Source organism: Phaenicophaeus curvirostris, chromosome 4 (assembly GCF_032191515.1).
Source record: "Phaenicophaeus curvirostris isolate KB17595 chromosome 4, BPBGC_Pcur_1.0, whole genome shotgun sequence".
NCBI classification, from domain to species: domain Eukaryota; kingdom Metazoa; phylum Chordata; class Aves; order Cuculiformes; family Cuculidae; genus Phaenicophaeus; species Phaenicophaeus curvirostris.
Window position 1 is genome coordinate 74,631,055 of NC_091395.1, and position 11,973 is coordinate 74,643,027.

General features: G+C 42.5%; 1 long non-coding RNA gene across 1 annotated transcript; it reads left to right on the forward strand.

The window, feature by feature from the left end:
- Positions 1 to 1,277: 1,277 nt before the first annotated feature.
- On the forward strand, positions 1,278 to 9,614 carry LOC138720454 (uncharacterized). The gene is made up of 3 exons (XR_011337404.1): positions 1,278 to 1,350; positions 5,598 to 5,708; positions 8,030 to 9,614. It is a non-coding gene; the product is annotated as an uncharacterized lncRNA (long non-coding RNA).
- Positions 9,615 to 11,973: the final 2,359 nt, after the last annotated feature.

The following is an 11,973-nucleotide window of genomic DNA, read 5'->3' on the forward strand; positions in this document are numbered from 1 at the left end:
GGGAAGAGGGGAGAGAAGAGGGGCTGGGGCTGCAGTGGAAGAGAAGAGGGGCTGGGGGTGCGGTGGGAGAGGGGCTGGGGGTGCGGTGGGAGAGAAGAGGGGCTGGGGGTGCGGTGGGAGAGGAGAGAGACTGGGGGGAAGAGGGGCTGGGGGGGTGCGATGGGAGCGGGGAGAGGAGGGGAGAGGGGCTGAGGGTGTGATGGGAGAGAAGAGGGGCTGGGGGTGCAGTGGAAGAGGGGCTGGGGGTGCAGTGGGAGAGAAGAGGGGCTGGGGTGCGGTGGAGGGGAGGGGAGAGGCTGGAGGGGAGTGGGGGATGGAGAGGGGCTGGGGGGAGATGGGAGCGGGGAGAGGAGGGGAGAGGGGCTGGGGGGGTGCGATGGGAGCGGGGAGAGGAGGGGAGAGGGGCTGGGGGTGGAAGAGGGGAATAGAGAGGGGCTGAGGGTGTGATGGGAGCGAGGAGAGTAGAGGGGATGGGGATGTGAGGGGAAAGGGGTTGAGCGTGTGATGGGACAAGGGAGTGGGGAGAGGAGAGGGGCTGGGGTGCGGTGGGAGAGAAGAGGAGCAGGGGGGGCGATTGGAGCGGGGAGAGGAGAGGGGTTGGTGTGCGATGGGAGAGGGATTGGGGGTGCGATGGGACTGGAGAGGGGCTGGGGGTGCCGCGGGATTGGGGCAGGGGACATGATGGGACAAGGGCCTGGGGAGAGGGGCGGGGCTGGGAGCTGCGGGGGCTGCGATGGGGGTGCGGTGGGAGCGGGGCAGGGGGGTTGTGGGGATGGGAGCGGGGCTGGGGGTGCGATGGAGCCGGAGGAGGCGTGGAGGCTCGTCCCGGCACCGCGATCCGGCCGAGGAGCGATCCGCGTCCGTCCCGTGCGGGACTTCTCCGAGCATCCCGGTCCCCGGGGACGGCGCTGGAAGCTGTGACCGGGACAGCGAGCTGGGAGGGGGAATTGTGTGGATTTATCCCCCCGATGATGCCTTGGGCTGTTTCAGGTGCCGCACGGAGGAGTGATCTGCACACCGCGAGGTGGATTGCAAGAACTTTGCTTCTTGTGTTCTTTTATGCTACAAAAACTTATCTTTGCGGCTTCGGTGTTGCTTGGGTGTTGTCCAGCCCTACTTTATCTGCGCCAAATGTCAGGTTTTGTCCCTCTCTGCAAAGCTTTGTGCTCTTCTTTTCTCTGTTGCGTCGCTTGCATCGCTGATCTTACCAAGCTGGAGGTTTTTCTCGCTTTGCTGCAGCATCTTCACCTGCTGTTTCCATCCTGTTTCCATCACGTGCTGCCACCATCCTGCTCCGAAATCGCTGATCCTGGAGTCCCGTAAGCCCCAGTGGCAGAGGATCCCTGTGGAGTAGGTGTCATTGAAGGGACTTCAATTTTTGCCAGTTTTTCGCTGATTTCAGTCGGTGCGAATCCCACTGACTTGCTGTTCTTTGCTCTACTTCTGCCATCCATCTGCTTCCCCAGCTTCTGCGTAAACTCACGGGCGACAAGGAGGGGGAGAACAAGTCTTATGAGGAGCGGCTGAGAGACCTGGGGTCATTTAGCCTGGAGAAGAGGAGGCTGAGGGGAGACCTTGTTGCTCTCTACAACTACCTGAAAGGAGGTTGTGGAGAGGAGGGAGCTGGGTTCTTCTCCCAAGTGACAGGGGGCAGGACGAGAGGGAATGGCCTCAAGCTCCACCAGGGGAGATTTAGGCTGGACATTAGGAAAAAATTCTTCACAGAAAGGGTCATTGGTCCCTGGCAGAGGCTGCCCAGGGAGGTGGTTGAGTCACCTTCCCTGGAGGTGTTTAAGGCACGGGTGGACGAGGTGCTAAGGGGCATGGTTTAGTGTTTGATGGAAATGGTTGGACTCAATGATCCAGTGGGTCCCTTTCAACATGGTTATTCTATGGTTCTATGATTCTTTTCTTGCCTGTTTTAGGTTTGGAGGGGACTTGCCAAAGTGGTTTCCTTGCCTTGGGCTGTAAGGGAATGATGTCAGTCGTGCAGGTGTCTGTTGGGCCTCAGTTAGAGTCAGTAGTTGCCAGTCTCTTTCGTCTCTCTTCCACAGCCTGAGAAAAATATTGTCAGGATCTACCTTAATTTTTACAACGAATAAATAAGGAAGGAAGCTGAATTGAAGCCTTACTTCCCTTTATCAAGACACAACACCACAATCCTGGGGAGAGTTTGAAGCAAGGAAAACAGTTTCTTAGGCAAGAATTACTTAAATGTGATCACATTCATCGTGGCACGTACTTGGTACAGCCATATAACAGATATAAGTAGTCACAGACAGTAGTACACAGATATATTTTGGATTATTTTAACCTCACAGTATCTTTTAGACTGAACATGACCTATTCTCTGTGTGTAAACAGAAATCGTGCTAGGCTGACCTCCCCTTGATGGTGGCGTGTAAATTAGTGCTGTAAGGCAAAGTCAACATTTAGTTTGTGTCTTTAATAGGCTTTCAGGTTTTTTACTTTTCTAGCTACTGTTATTACCTTTCCCATCCCACTGAATGGAGCCATGTGGTGTTAGAAAACTTTTACCTACAGACCTGTTTCTTGCCTTCACTTCTGTTTGCCACATCTCTTGGATTGCTAGTTCTCTAGGTAAGGATAATGCTTTACTTTGTTGTAACTGACCAGTCTACAGTGATATTAATAGAAACAAGCAAGGTTCCCAAACAGGACATAGTAAATTACCTACACTTTTGTCACAGAGTATTACATCGGTAATTAATATCAGCTAAATGTTTCTCCAGGAATTTGATCAACATAACCATGAGCTATAGTGTACATGCAAGGACCACAACTAGTTAATAAGCATAATTATGAAAGATGATACAACTTCTTCCCTTCACCAGCAACTAAGCTGCAAAATATCTCGTGCAACTTCACACTAAAGGACTTGTTCGTCTGTCTGCGCATGTTTCTGTTTAAAGTGAGTCAATTTAAGAAACAAATCAGATGATTGCTTGTCTTGCCTAGATTACTTTTATCAAAGACTGAAGACATGGATTGCTGGACTGTTGCTGGAATGTGATAAAGGAACCTGAAAATCTGGAAAAGCCATATGAACTTATTTTTTCATGAACGTGAAAGTGAGCTCTGTCCACTGTTTCAACATTTCTGTCTTTCCTTTTATTTATTAACCAAATTTTGGAACTACCCTTATTTTTTTATCACTGATAACTGTCTCAAAGAAAAGGAAGAAAACTGATTTTGTCACCACTGTTTACTGAACACTGAGATGAGCTACTGAGCTGCTCTGTAAATGACTGTAACTCTTAGCAATCAAGGGATGCCACCTGACAGGTCTTAAGAAATGCAACTGCCATGGGATCTTCCACTACCAGCACTCAGCTATGTATAGAAAAGAAACATCACCAAAGCATCAGAAATGTTGGGCATTTTGATTAGCAAGACAGACACAAAATCTCTTCTGCTTAAGTGAAACATGTAGGTGCTTTTTGTAACTCAATACAGGTTGTTTTTTTAGTTCTGTGCCAGCCATGGAACTGTCCATCGCAGTATAGAACCCAAATACTAAGAATGTACATGGAAAATAGTCATGAGTAGAATAGCAGCTACAGAAAAATACCAACAGGTTACAGCTCACATTTATCAGTGAGACTGGTCCATGTGGGCCATTTAATCTTTACCAATACTTAAAATTTTTGTGTTTATTTATGCCACACAGTGTCAGTAAGGCTTTGAAGAGATCTTCTAGTGATCTTCCAGTACTTGAAAGGGGCCCACAGGAAAGCTGGAGAGGGACTGTTCATAAAGGCTTGTGGTGATAGGATGAGGGGGAACAGGTATAAATTGGAGAGGGGCAGATGTAGGTTTGATATAAGGAAGAATTTCTTCACCATGAGAGTGGTGAGGCACTGGCACAGGTTGCCCAGGGAAGTTGTGGATGTTCCATCTCTGGATGTGTTCCAGGCCAGTTTGGATGGGGACTTGGGCAGCCTGATCTAGTGGGAGGTGTTCCTGCCCATGGCAGTGGGGGTAGAACTAGATGATCTTTTAGGTCCCTTCCAACCCAAACTAGTCTATGATTCTACTCAGTGGAGTAACTACTCAAATAGCAGTTGCATTCAATGTAGGGTTTGCTGGGAGCAGCTGATTGAAGTAGAAAGATGTGCAGAATTTAGGACAGAATGCACACTCAAGCACCAAAATACACATGGGAAAAAGGTCCTGGATGAGTTGGGGTTCTTGAAACAGCATCCCACGTACTCAGATGAACCCTCTGAATGGGCCCAGTCACCTCACATAGTCCTCATCTATATAAAAGGCTATTGGGAAATTAACAGGGTCTTTGTTGAAAGGCATTGATGCAGGACCTGAATCTGTAACGGCATTGTGATCAACCGGAGGGTAGATGTTCAGGAGAAACTGGAGTGTCTTATGAGCCCTGTGGACAATTTTCAGTATTTATGTTGTGGGGACCACATGGCAGAGAGAAATTTGGGATCTGTAAGTGCAATTCTCTTTGCAGCTTTGGAAGAACTCAAAGCTGCATCATCCTTGGAATAATAAGTGAAAGACATCAAGGTGTTTTAAAATTTAAATTTAATTAACCTTATTTTTCCCCACATTTGTCTTACCTTTGGGACATTTAGCTTTTGCCATAATAGATACGTCATGTCGTTAAGCTCTTTTTCTCTATTTTCTTCTATTTTCCTACCAACTAAATACTGTACAATATCAGCTTCTTCAGTAAGACCTGATAGTTGACATGCTTGCAGTCCTAAAATGAGTTAGTCCACTTCATGAAGTATTACAAACTATGTTTTTATCTTCACATCTAGCTCTTATGAAAATACCACAGCAGGAATTACCCCCCTTACTCCAACATAAAGTATCAACATTGTGCCTGGACGCACAAGAATACCCTCCACACCTTTTTCTCATCTTTTCTCTTGTAAAACTTCCTTCTACGTGAAAAGAGATTATTGTTAAAAATGATCTTGACTGTTTGCTTCAGGAACATGAAGGTTTTTGAGTCCTCATTTGCTCTGTTATTATCTCAAAATCTTTTTGTGTCTACATGGACTTTCTTTTACTACCTAATCCTGAACCCCTGTTCCTATTTGGACAACATTTGTGCTTTATTGAAAAAGAATTTTGAGAGCAGGAAAGCTCTCAAATTTCTGATGGGATTTCTGATGGATAGGATCAGTTGACTAGTATCTAAGTGAGAGAGATTGAGGAGGATCAGTATCTCTTAGGCAACTCCAGCAGATTTTGAAAGCTGCAGGTGGAACTTAAAATGCTTTAAGCTTCTTTTAGGCTCAGTTATTTTTAAAGGCAGACCAACTAATAGTTTGTTTCTTGAAAGCAGATTATTGCCTGCCTGTACTGAAGGGAGATCATCAGTAGATCTGAAAGATATTGAAGTACCATGTGTTAATAAACATTACCTTTTGGACTTGTTTGTCTGACTGCACATAAATATATAGGGATTGTTTAAATCAGTCATCGTCCCAGAGGACATTTGGGTTCCTTTTGGATAGCTATTTTTAGAGACCTGTGTTTTGGTTTAAGTGTGCAATGTTTGCTCGAGTACTGGGTTGCTAATATTCCTTGCTTCTCTGCAGTGAGACATTTCTGTGCTAGATATTAGCATCAGCAGTGCAGTAAGCAACAGCAAAGCCTTCACAGCCTGCAGGTCATTTAAATTGGATGTTTTATGTAGAGTCATCGGCAAGGTGGGTTCTGACACAAAGAGTCTCCTGCCTGCCATGCCCTCTGCCATCTCTTCTGACTGTTTTCTCTGGCTGAAAGAAATCTTCCAGTCACAGCAACCAGGGAATTACCCTGACTTGTAGCGCTGAAGTACCTAGAAGGCAAGCAGCAGATGCAGTTTGTTTTGAAAAGAGTTCAAGGGGTATGTCTATCCACTTTATTATGCTGGAGAGGATGGGGCAACTACCTTCACTTCTTTCAGAAAGCTGACTTTAAAAATTCAAAAGAAAGGCTAAAAGGACACCTACTTTTTGCTATTGTCAAGCTGATGTTGTCTAGATTAATGACCACCATAGCACACTGTTGTAAAGCCTTTTCCGTAAAAGGTTACTTCACAAAAGCGCAGGAATAGACTTTAAATTTTCATTACATTTTGTTTTGAAACATTTTGTTTTGTTTTTTGAAACAATTTTGAAACAATTTTGAAAACAAATTTGAAACAATTTTGTTTGATAGGAATGGTTGGACTCGATGATCCGGTGGGTCTCTTCCAACCTGGTTATTCTATGATTCTATGATTCTATGAAATTCAGTTGGTGCCACCTATTAGCAGGGCAGGGTAGCATTTTTTGCAGTCTCCTCTCATCCTTTAGTTGCAAGAAGGGCAACATGCGGTAGATATATTGCACCTCCATATTTTGAAGGGGGGTTGTGGGGACAGAAGGGTTTAAAAATCTAGCATACATTCATCGGATGTGCTATAAACTTTGGATTATTCAATTCAAATGCTATAAAATGTCTCTTTCACATTTATAAAATGAATTGTGTTTTATCTGGCAGCAGCTAAGGAAAAGATGAGACTTGGGAAAATGAATGACTGACTTGCCTTTTTAAAGTTGCCTCAGTTTCTCTATATCTACATTGTCTTAAGTGCACATATATCAAAAAAAAAAATTGTTATATCTTTTCTAAAAGCTCTTCCCTCCTACAAAAACCTTGATCAGATAAGCAGCTCTTAAGCGGCGAGCACTGCTTTCCATGTTGACCACCACCGTCTAGCTGTTTCCCATCTGTTGTTTGTAAACACCTCATGTCTTGTGCTGCTGATGTTGTTGCCTCCTCGGGAAGAAAGCTCTCTTTTCTTATGTTTGCACACTGCATCAAAACAACAGGAAATCTATCCATGACTGTGAAGCCTACGCAATGCTAGAACATAGGTTTTTTTCTTGCTAGGGATTTCAGTTAGTGAAATTGTCAGAGCTAAACAATTATGTTACAAACTGTAAGACAATGTAGTTCATATGTACACAGAATGTGTATGGTCAGGTAACCTGGTTTGGGAAGGGAGAACAAGACCAGTGAGAGAGAGACCGAAGAAGGGAGGTGGGCTGAGTCTGTGAGAGAAGAGACAGGAGGTGGCAGAGGGATTAGGCAGAAGGTGCACAGATTAAAGACCGCAGTATGTATTTTTGGCTCATGCCTTTGCAGAACTAGTTGAAGTTGTCTTCTGGAACTGTTCTGTGCCTTTCTTTTTCCAACCCAAGAAAGTCCTAGGGAGAATGATTAATATCTGGATATTAATAACAGTCACATGAGAAGAGTGATCTCTTCAGAATCTTCAGAGTGAGAGACAGAAAGGTTTTCTGTGCTGTCATGGCTCCAAGTGCAGTTTATCAAATATTCCTCTGTTGAAGAAAACAGCCAATGCCTTTACCTCACTTCAGGGAAATTACTGTCCTCAGCCTTCTGCTTTTTCAATTATTGCATCGTGTTGTGCTTTCTGTACGTGTGAGGTGGGATGGAAAGCTGTCAAGTACTTGCTCATCCATGTGAAAATTGCTGGACTCACGCACTGAATTCCTGCTCTGCAATATCATTTAAGAGTGTTGGGCTAAACTTCGACACTTTCTTAAGCTTTACTATACCAACTCCTGTTGTCTTTATGAGACTTTTAGTAGGCAAAACACGACAGGGAATATCCATATCTGACATTGCATCCTGCTAAGCTAGAGGTGACTAGATGTAGAACTTTGGTCTACAAGGTAAAGAAACTTGTTTTTCTTTTCATTAGCCTTTCTTTTTGCTTATAATTTCTGGTTTGCACTACGTCAAAGATTTTCCATGCTTAATTAAAGTTTAAAACAGATAGTTGTGATATATTACTTGCTCAACATTTTTTATCAGAAGAAATGCAATCACTTAAATGTATTTTCTATCTTGTGGGCAAAAAGCAGTGATAAGAAAGAATCAAGATTTGGTTTAGACACAGTAATGTTTGCAGAAGTTATCTCAAACGTCTTGAAGAATGTAAAATTTCTAATTTCTTTTTTATTTCTGTTGACAGAAGTGCAAGAAGATGCATCTTTCCATTAACATCTGTGAAAATGCACAAAAGACTTTTAACTAAAACATGACCTAAAGAAAGTTGATGAGGTTGTTAGTAGTCTGCGTCACAAATTAAAAGACTTTGGATGTTTCTGGTCTTTTCCTTCAGGCCATGATGAATCATGAAAACAACAGAAAGTTGATTTTTCTAAAGGGCAGCAGCTGTAAGTAAAAAGAGGAGAAAAATAATGAAAAATATAAAAAAGGAAAGCTAATGACATGAGCTACTATTGGTCGTGACTATTTTTTTGCAAGCTGAAATCTTCTTGCATCTTAATGGATGTTTTGACCTAATTTCAGAGTCTGTCTTGTTAATTAACTTTTTTTAGAAAGGTCAAACCTTTTATTTCTGCTAAAGATCATGTACTTCAACTAGGAAATCTTTTATCATCTACAGTAGCAATATAGCAACATAAAATTCAGATTTTTTTATTATGAACAAATTAATAAATCATGAGCAATACGCCTGCAGTATTTCACACTCCTTTGCCCTTTCTTCAGTTTTCAGTGACAGCTAAAGAATGATATAAAGAATTCCTTTCTCTGTTTGTCTGTTTGTCATGACCAGTATGAATAATTATCCAGGCTAATAAAGCAGTTTTGTAGCAGCCAACTCACCCTCTTCCAGTTCAGTGATGAATGTTGTTTCCAGCAGAAAGAAGATGAAATGCTGAAAATCCACATGGACCTGTTCATTGCGAGAGCAGTGTAAGAAGAATGCTCCACATAAAATGAGTGTGCCACGTTTAGATAAAAATCTTTATTTCAGTGTAAGAAGTGCTATGCACATTCAAATTGAATTATGCAGCTTATTACTTCAGAAAATGGTTGCACCTCATGATCAATCGGGTCAAGAGGTCATAAGGCCTTACATAAAGCACACCTCAAATGGGGATGACACTGAAGGAATATTTACATTTTCAAAGCATTCTTTGTGTTTGCATGACAGCTGAATGAACCATCCCTTAAGAAAAAGAAATAAAGAAAACAGAATGCTTTTTCATTGAATTAATGAACCTGCTCCGAAATTCTGAAGGGGTGTCTAGCAAACTATAATGATCATAGCACTTGCAATGAAAAGAACTACATTATCCTTTGGAAATGTCTCTGACAGGGTACTAGAATCCACTCCACTTCATGATTTCTTCATGCAAATTACATACAATACTTTGTAAAAATGGAGTAATTTCTATAGCAGAATTTTGGCAAATTAACCAAAGTAGGTTGCTATGACAGTTCCTACAAATATTTCTATTTTAGCTTTGTTTTGTATTATAAATATGTCAAGATGAAGCCATTTCTGTCAAAACAAAATTTTTTCCTCTTGAGAAAACTTTCCAGGCATTTTATTTAATGCCCTAATTTTCAATATTCATCAAAGTCAAGATGGAGGCTAATTTCAAGTGCTGTAACTTGTATGTGCATAATCATAAACCCACAAGAACATCAGTTTAGTCTTATAGATGAATAATGTCATTAGATACAGTATTGTTAGCACAATTGACTTTGTTTACTGCTCTGTATGACAATGGCTGAAAAATAAATGACACTTTGGCTAAACTGTTTCTAGTGGTTTCTGGAGTGGAAGTTAGTGGTACAGATACAAGCCATCGTCAGAAAATGTTAACAGTTCTGGGTTTTGTTCCAGTAGCACAATGGCCAGTGAAATCTAAGTGGATACAAGGATTTGTATCTAGTCCTTTGTAAATAAGAAACAGGTGAACTCCCAAAGGGAAAGAGATACAAATAGCACAGATTTATCTTACAGACCACGTTGATGAAATCTTACATAAGGATCTCATTTACTGTCAGTGCTGGAAAAGCACTGTAAGTGTTGGCCAGCAGTGTTGGTGCATTTACAACAGGATCAAGTCGACTCAAAGTTTTTATGGGGGATAGTATTTACCACACTGGGAGCTGAGTCCTCAAGTTCAGAGGTATAGAAAGGACTGCACTTTTTCCAGTTTTAGACTTCTTTTACATCAGAATACAAGAACCATAGTTTGGAGAAGGAGCTGTGAAACAGCGTTTGCTAGTGTGGGACAACAAAGTTGATAAATTATTGTTAAAAGATATTTCTTTAAATAAAATTTGTAGGTATACCTCCTGGAAATTAAACCAAACATGCCCTGTACTTGAGTTAATCATGACTTTTAAAGCAAAGAGGGGTTTTGGATTATCAGCTGAGTGAATTGTCCAACAGTGGCTGACATCTGTGTCGCTTTATGCCTCAGTCTCTCAAAATGTGATCTGAGAACTCTAGCATGGTAGCAATATATGCTTGAGCTCTGTCAGGAAATTAGAAATTATTTGATTAATGGCAGCTTATTTCTGCTGCTCTGAAGTTGCTAAGAAAGAAGGAAAAGGGAACATCCCAAAGCAAAGAAGAAGATAACTAAAGAGTATCTTGCAAAAGAAAGGGTAGGCAGGCAGAAAGTATAATATTCCAAAAAGCAGGTAGAAAAGAACTGATGAAAGAGCGATGAGCTGAGGAACTGCAGGAGCCGGTGTTGCCTGCACATGTTGAAAGGTATTGTGCATGAAGTGTTAGAATACAAAATTTTCTCTTCATTTTTTTTTCCACCAAACTGCAGCGTTGTCTCAAGAGATAGAATATTAGAATCACCAGGTTGGAAAAGACCCACCGGATCATCAAGTCCAACCATTCCCATCGACCACTAAACCATGTCCCTCAGCACCTCATCCACCCGTCCCTTAAACCCCTCCAGGGAAGGTGACTCAACCCCCTCCTTGGGCAGCCTGTTCCAGTGCTCAATGACCCTTTCCATGAATTTTTTTTTCCTAATGTCCAGCCTGAACCTCCCCTGATGGAGTTTGAGGCCTTTTCCTCTTGTCCTGTCCCCTGTCACTTGGGAGAAGAGGCCAGCACCCTCCTCTCCACAACTCCCTTTCAGGTAGTTGTAGAGAGCAATGAGGTCAGGAATGGTGGAGAAAGATGGACCACATAACTGTATATGAGATGTTATGTAGTGCTATGGAAAATTATTCTTACCAGGAAATGTAAGTGAAACTCCTGACTTTTTATTTTTTTTTTATATTCATACTCTCGCTGACTTCACTCCTTCATCCCCGCACATACACTGACATTAATAGGACTTTTGCAGTTGCAAGGGGCAAGATCCATTTACTTTATGCATTTGTTTTAATGCTTCGAGTTTCTTGTCCTGTTAGCAGGCTATAAATGCATATAAATTGGGAGAGCTTGGGTAGTTGGATTTAAAAGGAAAGTACTCCTGCAAAGCTGGTAAATTGTATAAAGCCGATGAGAAAACAAGTGCTTTATGTGGGGGCTTTGAGTCTTCTAAAGGACTTTTGGCTTGAGGCCAACATACCTGGCACACGCACTCAGGTGTGTCACCTATTACACTATTTTGTACTGTGCACAGAAAACCCGAATATATAAGATGATTTTTATTGGAAGGGAGCATGATTCCAGTACCTGAAGGGGGCTGCAAGAAAGTGGAGGAGGAAATTTTTACAAAAGCTTGTAGTGATGGGCCGAGGGGCAATGGGTATAAACTGGAGAGGGGCAGATTTAGGCTAGACATGAGGAGGAATTTCTTCACTATGAGAGTGGTGAGACACTGGAACAGGTTGCCCAGGGAAGCTGTGGCTGCCCCATCCCTGGAGATGTTCAAGGCCAGGTTGGAGAGGGCTTTGGGCAGCTTGATCCAGTGGGAGGTGTCCCTGCCCATCACAAGGGGGTTGGAACTTGATGACCTTTAATGGTCCCTTCCAACCCAAACCATTCAATGATTCCATGCTTTTACTCAGGTTCTAGACATGGAGAAACTGTAAAACTGAGAGTCAGTGTATATAACACAACTTGTTTAAAGAGTCTGCAGGTGTAAAATTATGTAATTGTGAGAAGGACATGAGGAC